At 37.2% G+C, this 10,704-nt stretch overlaps 1 pseudogene; it reads left to right on the top strand.

Annotated features, from left to right (window-relative positions):
• The window catches only part of LOC105740944, a 45,032-nt pseudogene extending 36,635 nt beyond the window's left edge, over positions 1-8,397 (top strand).
• Positions 8,398-10,704: the final 2,307 nt, after the last annotated feature.

Below are 10,704 nucleotides of genomic sequence, written 5' to 3'. Positions count from 1 at the left end.
CACAAAGCTAGACCCAGGCCAGGCATAACTGGATAAACTCAAACTTCATAGATCTGTACCTGAATTGCAGTAGGTACTAAGGTTATAAGTGCACCAAAGCTCTACACCAAAGATCAGAGGTCAGTGCTGTATGAAATTACAAAGACAAGGAGTAAAATGCAATCTCAGGCCTTGAGCCCACTGAGAACAAGCACAGAGGACACTAGCTCAGCTGAAATGAATGAATTAACAGCATCGGAAGTAAAGAAACAACAGCAGAAAGGTATAGAGGAACTCAGCAGAATTAATTCCTGAAATAAGAAAAGAAATCTCTGAATTCATAGCATGTGAAGTAAAGAATCAAATACAGAAACATATGAGGGAACCCCAGTGCCCACCCAGAACAAGTGCAGAGACACTAGCTCAGATGAAATGTATGAATTAATAGCATTGGAAGTAAAGAAACAACTGCAGAAAGGTATAGCAGAACTCAGGGCAGAATTAATTTCTGAAATAAAAAACGAAATCTCTGAATTCATAACAACTGAAGTAAAGAATCAAATACAGAAACATAGGGAGGAAAACCAATCTGAAAAAAACCTCTGCAGTGAAAGAATTAATAACTACCTCTAAAGAAGACATTGATAAAAAATAGAGATTAGAAAAATGACAGATTCCTTGAATGAGCAATACAGGAAAAAAAAATAGATCGCATGAAGCAAAGTCAAAGAGATATAGAGGAACTTAAAATCTCAATCACAAGCCTGCAAAGCCATTTGAGTGAAAGTGAAGAAAGAGTTTCAAATCTTGAAAATGCTGCTGCAGCTAGTGAAAAGGTAAGAAAGGATCTCTTAAAAACAACAAGGATGCAGGAAAAAAATAATCCATCACCTGAAGGAGATGCAAAGATGAACAATGTGAGAATAATAGACATCAATGAGAAAGATGGAGCCAATACATATGATATAAAAAGAATATGGGCAGAAATAACAGCAGAAAGCTTCCCAAATATGAGGAAACAATCTGACATTCAGGTAACTGAAGCATGCAGAATGCCAAATAACTTTAACCCAATTGAAAACACACCAAGACATATAATAGTCAAGATCCTAAAAATCCAGCACAAGAACAATATACTGAAAGCTGCTAGAGAAAAGAAGCAGATCACATTCAAAGGAAAACCCAACAGCTCCTCATTAGTATAGTGGTTGGCATCCCTGCCTGTCAAAGAAAAACCCATCAGAATTACGGCCGACTTCTCTTCACAAACCATGAAGGCAAGAAGAGCATGGAGCAGAGTACTTCAAATCCTCTATGAAAACAAATTCCAGACCAGACTACTATACCCTGCAAAACTCTCTTTCAAGTTTGATGGAGAAGTGAAATACTTCCAAGACAAAGAACAGCTAAAAAATTTCACGACTACAAAGCTAACCCTACACAAACTACTGAAAGATGTTCTAGAGAGGGACCAAAATGATCAGAACTCCATGAATGAGATCAGATGGAACCAACTAAATAGGGCAAGCAATTAAACACAGGAGAAAAAGGAGTAAACGACAACAGGTAAATGACATGTCAATCGTAAATCAACACATCTCAATTATAACCATCAATGTAAATGGACTCAATTCACCAATTAAGAGAAATAGATTGACACAGTGGATTAGGAAACAAAATCCAACAATATGCTGTATACAAGAAACACACTTAACTCATAAAGAAACTCATAGGCTGAAAGTCAAAGGATGGAAAACAATACTGCATGCCCCAGCACCTTAGAAAAAAGCAGGGATAGCCATCCTCTTTTCACAGAGTCTCAACTTCAAATCAAGAATGATCAAAGGAAATAAAGAAGGCTACTATATACTGGTTAGGGGAAAAATTCAAGAGGAAGAGGTAACACTCATAAATATCTATGCACCAAACACAGGAGCACCCAACTACATAAGACAAATCTTAATGGACATGAAAAATCTAATATCCAATACCACAATCTTAACAGGAGACCTTAACACCCTCTTATCTCAAAAAGATAGGTCAACCAGACAAAAAATTAGCAAATAAGTAGCAGACCTGAGCCAGAGCATGGAACAAATGGACTTGGTGGACATATACAGAGTGTTCCACCCAAACACAGCCTAATACACATTTTTTCTCACCTGCACATGGGTCATTTTCTAAAATAGACCACATACTGGTCCATAGGTCATGCTTAAGTATATGCAAGAAAACAGAAATTATCCCATGCATATTATCTGACCACAGTGCAATGAAACTGGAAATAAATGACAAAAGAAACCAGAAAAAAACCCTCTAAATACATGGACATTAAACAACACCGTACTCAGCCATCAGTGGGTCACAGATGAAATTAAACAAGAAATTCAACAATATCTACAATTCAATGAAAATTCAAGCACAACTTATCAGAATTCATGGGATGCGATGAAAGCAGTTCTCAGAGGGAAATTCATAGCTGTGAACTCACACATTAGGAAAACAGAATGGGAACAAATAAACACCCTAATGTTGCACCTCCAGCAACTAGAAAAGGAAGAGCAAACCAAACCCAGAGCACAAAGACGGGAAGAAATTGTAAAGTTGAGAGCAGAAATTAATTCAATTGAGATGAAGAAAACATTTCAAAGAATTATGAATCAAAAAGCTGGTTCTTTGAAAGACTAAATAAAATTGATAAGCCCCTAGCGAACCTCATCAAAAACAGGAAAGAAAAAATTCAAACACAAACAATAAGGAATGAAAAGGGTGTAATCAGCACAGACACAGTGGAAATTCAGAAGATTATCAATAGCTACTTTGAGAATTTTTGCACTCACAGAACAGAAGACACAGATGAAATGGACAGATTTCTAGAAAGGTACAAATTAGCAAAACTGAATCAAGAAGATGTAACAACTCTCAATAACCCAATAACAGCCAATGAAATTAGAAATGTAATAAAAACCCTGCTGACAAAGAAAAGTCCAGGTCCTGATGGATTCACAACCTAATTCTACAAGGAATTTACAGAAGATATAATCCCTACATTCCTCAAACTCTTCAATAAAATTGAAAAGGAAACAGTTCTCCCCAAATCATTCCTGCCCTAGGTGTTTGTTTCATTTTGTGTGTGTGTGTGTGTGTGTGTGTGTGTGTGTGTGTTTGGAGCAGTTTCTTTTGGATTTAATGAATATTTTATAATTTAGTTTCCTCTCATTTGTTGGCTTCTTAGCTATCATTCTTTGTTGCTATCTTAGTGATTGCTTTAGGATTTATTACAAATATATATATATATATATTCTTATCCCAGTCAACCTTGAAGTGATATTATGTTGTGTCACATGTAGCACAAGAATATTATGATAGTATGTGTCCATTTCTCATTTTCCAAGTTTTGTGCTGTTGTTTTCACATATCTTATTTCTACAAAAGTAAGAAAACACTGGAATATATTGTTACTGTTTTTGTTTGAACAAGCAATGATCTTGTAAAGCACATCTGAATCATGGCAACAGAATCATACATACTTACCCATGCAGTTGCTGTTTGTCCTGCTCGCCATTACTTTGTATAAGCCTATTTTTCCATCTGGGGTCATTTTCCTTCTTTCTGAAGGACTTTAATATTGTTTGTGAGGTGGGTCTGTTCATGGTAAATTTCTTTAGGTTAGAATTTCTGAAAAAGTCTTTTATTTTTTTCTTCATTTTTGAAAATATTAGACTGGGCATGGTAGCATGTCCCTGTAATCTCAGCTCTTGGGAAGCTGTAAACAGGCGGATCACTACGAGTGCTATCTAGCAGTGAGAGCCTCAATACCCTGTAGACCCTTACCTAAAAAATAAAAAAAAAGAAAAGAAGAAAAATATTTTTACTGGGAAAATTCTGTTAACAGCTTTTATTCTTTCAGTTCCTTAAATATGTTTCTCCATTATCTTCTTGGTGGTACTTTTTTTTTTTTTTCTGACAAGAAACCTATCATTCCTTTTTTTTGTTTGTTTCCTTGTATATCATATCTCCTTCATTTCAGTTGACTTTTAATTTCCTTTGGTTCTTCTTTCCTCTTTTCCCTTTTTTCTTTGCTGTCTCAGGGACTGAGTCCAAGTCCTTCATACTGAACTGTCTCCCCAGGTCTTTTTTTTTTTTTTTTTTATCTTTTGAGGCAAGTCTTGCTTAATTGCTCAGGAGGGCTTGAATTTATGTTCCTCTGAAGCATTGAAATTACAGTTGTGAGTCACCAGATCTGACTATTTTCCCCCTGGTTTTGAGCAATTTGATTACTATGTATCCACTTATGTATTTTCGTATTTTTAGGGAAGGGTCTACAGGGTGTTCAGACTCTCACCACTACATCTGATTCCTAGTGATCCTACCTGTTTATAGCCTCCCAAGAGCTGGGACTACAGGCATGTGCCACCATGCCCAGTCTCTACTGCCATCTCAGAGCACTCCGGGGGCAGGGCTGGTACAGCAGGCCTGGGGATCGAACCCTTGGCCCCTGGACCTGCTTTAGGATTACTATATATCCTCATCGTAGTTTTCCTTATGTTTTTATAGTTAGAGTTTGTTTCCCTTCTGGGGTCTATTGGAATATTATTTTCATTAAATTTTAAAAATATTCTGCCATTAGACTTGGAAAATAAATACATGCTCTTTACTTTGAGACTTTAATTGCCCAGAAATTAGTATTATAATGATTGCTGCATTGCCCACTGATACCCTGTTTATTTATTCATTTATTTATTTATCCTTTATGAGACAGCTTCACTGTGACATTCAGGCTGGACTTGAACTCACTTTGTAGGCCAGGCTGGCCTCAAATTCTCGGTAATCCTCTTGCATCAGCCTTCTGAGCGCAGGAATTATAGGCGTGTGGCACCATGTCTAGCTATCCTGTTCATTTAAATATTACTTTTTTCAATCTGTGTTTATTCAGAGTTGTTTTATTGCTGTCTATAACTTCTCTAATCTTTTATAAACCTGAACTTTTATTATTCCCATCCAATGTATTTTTAAATCTCACACATCAGTTTTCATTCCTTGAAGTTCAGATATGTATCTAAATATTTCTGAACATACAGAATCTACTATGCAATGTGCTAAGCCAAGTTAAAAATGACAATGCATATTCCTTTAAATATGCACAAAGTTTTCAGGATGGTGACTTCAGGGCACTAAGCTGGGGCGGGGGTGTCCCATGTCACCACACAGGTCTCACTATCATGAGGTTGACCTCAGATGGAGTCGAGTTTTTAATGTCATGTTCTTGGCTGCAAAGTCTAGCATCTGTTTAGCTCTCAGCTGGTTTCAGTTGACTTTCTTCCTACTCACACATCTGGCAATTTTTGGCTGAGTGCTGATAATGTGGATTTTACCTGTGTGGGTGCTGGGCATTTTTAGAAGTCTAACGAATATTCTTGAGTTTTAACCAGGCTACCATTAATTTATTTCGAAACGTGATCCTTTTGCTGCTTGTTCTTAAGATTATTTATTTAATGGAAACACGGGCCGGCCAAATAGCTCAGTGGATTAAAGTGCCTGCAAGCAGGCACAGGGGCTGGGAGTTTGATCCCCGGGCCTGCTGTGCTGGCCCCGCCCCCGGGGCTCACTGAGACGGTGATTGAGACTGGGCATGGTGGCATGCACCTGTATTTCCAGCTCTTGGGAGGCTGTAAACAGTAGAATCACTATGAGTCCCATCTAGCAGTGAGACCCTGAACACCCTGTAGCCCCTCCTCTAAAATACAGAAAAAAAAAATTAAAAAGAATAAAATAGAAACATGAATCCTACTTAGCAGTAGAATACAGACAGGAAGATAAGTACTTTAAGGATCTAGAGATGAAGAAGACAGCTCTGCTTGACACAGCAGAGAAATGGAGTGAAGCGATTAGCCCTTTTTCTGGGCCACCCACCAAATCTGCCACGGCTTGGGTGGGCCAGAGCTGGAGGGGCCCTTGGCTTCTCTTGGGACTTGGTGGACTAAGATCTGCATCTGTTGCTGGGATTTAACATCACCGTAAGTTGACTTATATTTTAATAAACCTAAAATACTAACATAGAATCCCAGCACATTAAAGTAACCATTGATACTGGGTATATTTTGAGGTTATTTCTTTGTATTTTTCCCTATTCATACTTTAAAAATAATTTATTATGCTTTTCATTTCAAAATAATCTATTATAGTTAGTTTGGAAAATGAATGTTCAAATAATGCATAGTACACGTATGAAATATAATCAGAATTAAAATCCCATATGTACTAATTTGTAGCCTAATCTTATTTTCTGTATTATATAATTTTCTTAATATACATATATATTATGAATTGGGTGGTAATGAAAGTAAATATATACTTTTGAATTTTGCTTTTCTTATCAAACCTTTATGGGTCATTGTCTTTCTAGGTTACGTCCCGTTTAATACTGGGAGTTGAACCCAGGTTTTCGTGCGGGCTTGGTAAGTGCTCTATCACCGATCTACATCTTTAGACCTTTTCTTTTTTGAATTTAATTCTGAGGCTGGATTGTTCTAAATTGCCCAGGCTGGTCTCAAACCTGAGACCCTCCTGAGTCAGCACTCCGGGGGACTGGGATTACCGGCATGGACCTCTGAGCCAACCTTACGCCTCACATTGCAGGTGCTACGGAGATAGTAAAGCAACAGATGGTTGGATTATATGCATTTTCCCACTGTTCAAGATTCAAGTTCTTTTTAATTTTTTCTTATTTTGAAAAATGATGGGTGTCTCATTTAAATGTGAAAAGACCTTTCCTTTTTTGGTATTATTTTGTTAGGATACAGTCTCAAATGTGGCATCCTAACACCAAAGATTATATAAACATTTGAAGTGATTATAATTATTGCCGAATCCATTTTGGAAACAGTTGTACTGATTTCTATTTGCAGCAATAGTGTATGAGGCAGTCAGCGTCACCACACTCTCAAAACATTTAAATACAATTATTTTTAATATATTAGAATTACATCTTCTAGGTTTAATTTATAATTCTTTGGTGACTAACTGGCTAGTTACGGCAGTTTTTGTTATGTTTTAAAGCAAACTCTGTATTTGCTTATGTTGATTATCTCTGTATGTTCTTTGTTTATTTTTTCTATTAAATTTTTGAATACTTTGTTTTTACTGGATTGTGTAATTAAATATTATGTCAGTGCTGTTTGCTCAAATGTTTTTATTTTAATACTTGTCCTTTAAGCCTTTTTTCAAACTTTCCTTTTATTAATTGGAAAATGCATTAGAAATAATTTCAATCAAAATACATAACAAACAATTTTTTCTTCAGAATGTATAGGATTTTTTTAGGGGAGATAAAACATACGTTTTGATAATTTCGCAATGGCACACAAACATTTTCTCTCTAGTTCCCTTTTTATAAGAGAAGCCATATGTTCTCACAGAACTTTCTAGTTGTTTGATAATGGACATTTTAATAGTTTTTATTTTTGAACGGAAGTTATATATATATCAAATATTATGTTGACAAATTAATTGACCATGATTGGCCAAATTGCTGGTTATTAATTTATTTTCAGTTATGTGTGTGAAAATGTAAACCTGTACCAGTGCCGCGGCCAATTACGGTGCATTTGATGCGACCTAATTAGCGCAGGGAGGAACCGGCGCGTGGCAAAGCAAAGGGGACGCGTGCGGAGGACAAAGCGGTGTGTGATGTGAATACTAATTTTGGCTGTATATTGTTTTATTAATTAAAAACCTCTTGTAGGAACTAAGAGAAAAACATAACCAGACAATCACTGAATCCTTATGTTGGGGGCTTGGGAAGGTATCTCACGGACGTTTATTTAATTCCCGTACCCTAAGGAGGAGGCACAGGTCTCTATTTTGCAGATAAAGAACCGGACTCCCCAGAGTGAGCAGCACTCCCCAAAGCTAGTATCTTGCATGAAACAGCTGACGTCTTAGCCCAGTCTTTTGACTTCAAGGTAGCCTCAGTAAATTAAAAAAAAAAAAATAATAACCTTATGGGATAATGATTCCATCCTGGTTTTTATTTGCTATTTATTTATGTTTTCTTTTTTCCAGGAAGGAATTTTCACAAGATAGAAAACATTTTATCGTAGGGATCCAGGTATCAGCAGATAAGCTGTTAACCTTCATTTTTTAGATGAGTTCTCATGAAAATGGATCAGACAGCATGGAGAAAATTTTGATATTCCTCTGAAAATCTACAGGTCTTCTCTGAGTGACAAGTCCTACTATGATACCAATTCAACACTTTAGGCAGAGTCGGGGTTTCTTGGCAGCTTGCATGTTTGTGTAGGTTGCTGCGTGGGCCTCCTGGAGTTAGTCTGCCCAGATTCCAGTGAGAAAGAAGCAACGAAAGGTGTGAAGAAGGGTTCTACCCTCATGTCGTCTCTTGAAGACCCCACCTCCTAGTATCACCATGGGGGGTAGAATTTAAACACATGAATTTGGGGGGTGCACACACATTCACCGAAAAGCAGAAGCAGGTGCCCCTCCTGTGAATCTTTAGGTGGTGGTTCCACGTGCAGGCTGCTCACAACCCAGCTGGCACAGAGGCAAGGAAAGGGGCGGGAGTGGCGGTTCGGGCTGGGTGGGAGGGCGGGAACACGTAGGAGGCTGAGTGGGAATTGGAAGCCTCTCTGCGGATTGAACACAGGGCTTTCACACTGAGCTACATCCTCAGCCCATTTTTGCTATTTTTTAGTTGGAGGCAAGATCTTACTAAAGTACTCAATTGCTTAGACTGGGGTGAAATTTGTAATCCTCCCGTGTCTGCCTGCCAGGACGCTGGGATTACGGGCATGTGGCACTATGAGTTATTTTAAATTGGTCAGTATCTTTTTTTCTCTTTTGAGGTACGAATGAGGACTTGAGGGCTGAGCTACTTTAATTTTGGTATAAAGGAAATGGCTTTTTGCCTATACAACTTTTGTGCCTTAAAATCATATTTATTACATAGTCAATAATGTTATAGAAAGTGCTATTTATTGGTATGATTCATATACAATAAACATATTTTTTTTGTCTTTTTGAGACAGTGTCTTATGATGCAGTGTAGGCTAGCCTTGAGCTCACTTTTTTAGGCCAGGCTGGTCTCGAATTCTCAATGATCCTTCTGCCTCAGCTGCCAAAGTACTGGGATTACATGTGTGTGCCACCGTGCCTGGATCAAATATTTTTTTTCTGATAGAAAATAAATATTAATATTTTTCCTAACTACCATTCTACCTACTAATCAGTCCAGACCATCATTTTAATATCCACAATACATGAATACATATGCCCTATACATTGCTTATTGCTGACAGGCAGAGAGATGAAGACCAAGCCTTCTAAGTAGGTGATATTGATTGAGAAAAATGTTCAGATCAAAATATATGTGGAGTATTCTGGATTTAGCCCAGGATTTCATGAGGAGGAGTTGCCTGTAAGTGAGCAGGGGTGGGTCAGGGCCAGATGGAACCTTTGAAAGTCAAGTTAAGAAATTAATCCATTGTCTTGGATTAATGGCCATGCAAAACCATTGAGATTGCTTTAAAATAGAAAAAAAAAATGCCAGCATCAGAATGGGGCAGCTGGATGAATGGAATGTTAAGACCAGAAAAGAAGACCTTGAAGTAGTGAGAACACTTACCGAATTTGAGTTTATTTTTCATGCTTTTGTGATATTTCTCATTGAACTGTTCAAAGTTCTGTAATGTCAATTCACCAGAAGTCTAACTCATTTTTTCTCAAGTATTCAGAAGCAAGTTTCTGCTCCTGACTAGCTGTACAAATGCAATAAAATTTCTTAATTTCTCTAACATTTAGGTTCATCCCTGTAAAATAAGCTGATAACAAATATTCCATAGTCTTCCCAGTGTTAATGTTTTGAGCAATAGCATGGATGAATAATGACTTCATTGTTTTACTTGTTTCTTGCTTCCTTTATTTCTTTTTCAAAAATAGTTCTCTCAAGAGTAAATTTGTTCTTTATAACAAAAAGAGGGGTAGGTTTATTTGCTCTTATATGCTTATCTCAATTATCATTTGTGCTACTTATTAACTGAATCCTTAAGTGGGACTCAAATTCAACGTGTTTGGTGGTAATGCTTTATGATTTTATGTATTATCAATTTGATAATTTCCAAATACATTTGAAAGCTATGATTTACTAAATCCATGGCCAGTGTGCACACAGGACTTCATGTTCAGACAAATGAAAGGGAGACCGAATTGTTTTCCCTGCTTTCAGTAGCCCATTTCTATACCTCTATTACTACAAAAGCAGAGCCATTTATTTTGCAAAAGGTTTAGCAGAGAACTAATTATAACATCAAGTGGGGTGGTGTTCAGAGCAGTCTGAATGATAAATAATGAGAAAAAATAATCCAATAATTATTTAAAGTAGTGGGACTTAGTGTCTACCCTGATCTGATGGTGGCAGTCGCTGGGAAAAGCCTCAAAGCAACAATACACATCCAGCCATTGATGATATCTTATTCTTCTAGTCATAGTTTATTTCATTACAAAAGTCCAGTGGATTTAGTCCGTTTTTCAGTTATCCTGGCCACTTACTTGCGGGTATTATGGCTTGCGGCTTCATGCGTGCCACGGGTCTGCTGCACTATTATTCTGATCAACAAAAGACAATTATTAAATTCTAAAAAAGCTTTGGATGGAACTGTTGTGACAATAGCCATAGGTAATCAGAGGTATAATCACACGCGGCTGGAGATC

The sequence above is a fragment of the Octodon degus genome, unplaced genomic scaffold (assembly GCF_000260255.1).
Source record: "Octodon degus isolate 3935 unplaced genomic scaffold, OctDeg1.0 scaffold00244, whole genome shotgun sequence".
Taxonomy (NCBI): Eukaryota; Metazoa; Chordata; class Mammalia; order Rodentia; family Octodontidae; genus Octodon; species Octodon degus.
This window is presented reverse-complemented; position numbering and strand designations above follow the sequence as displayed.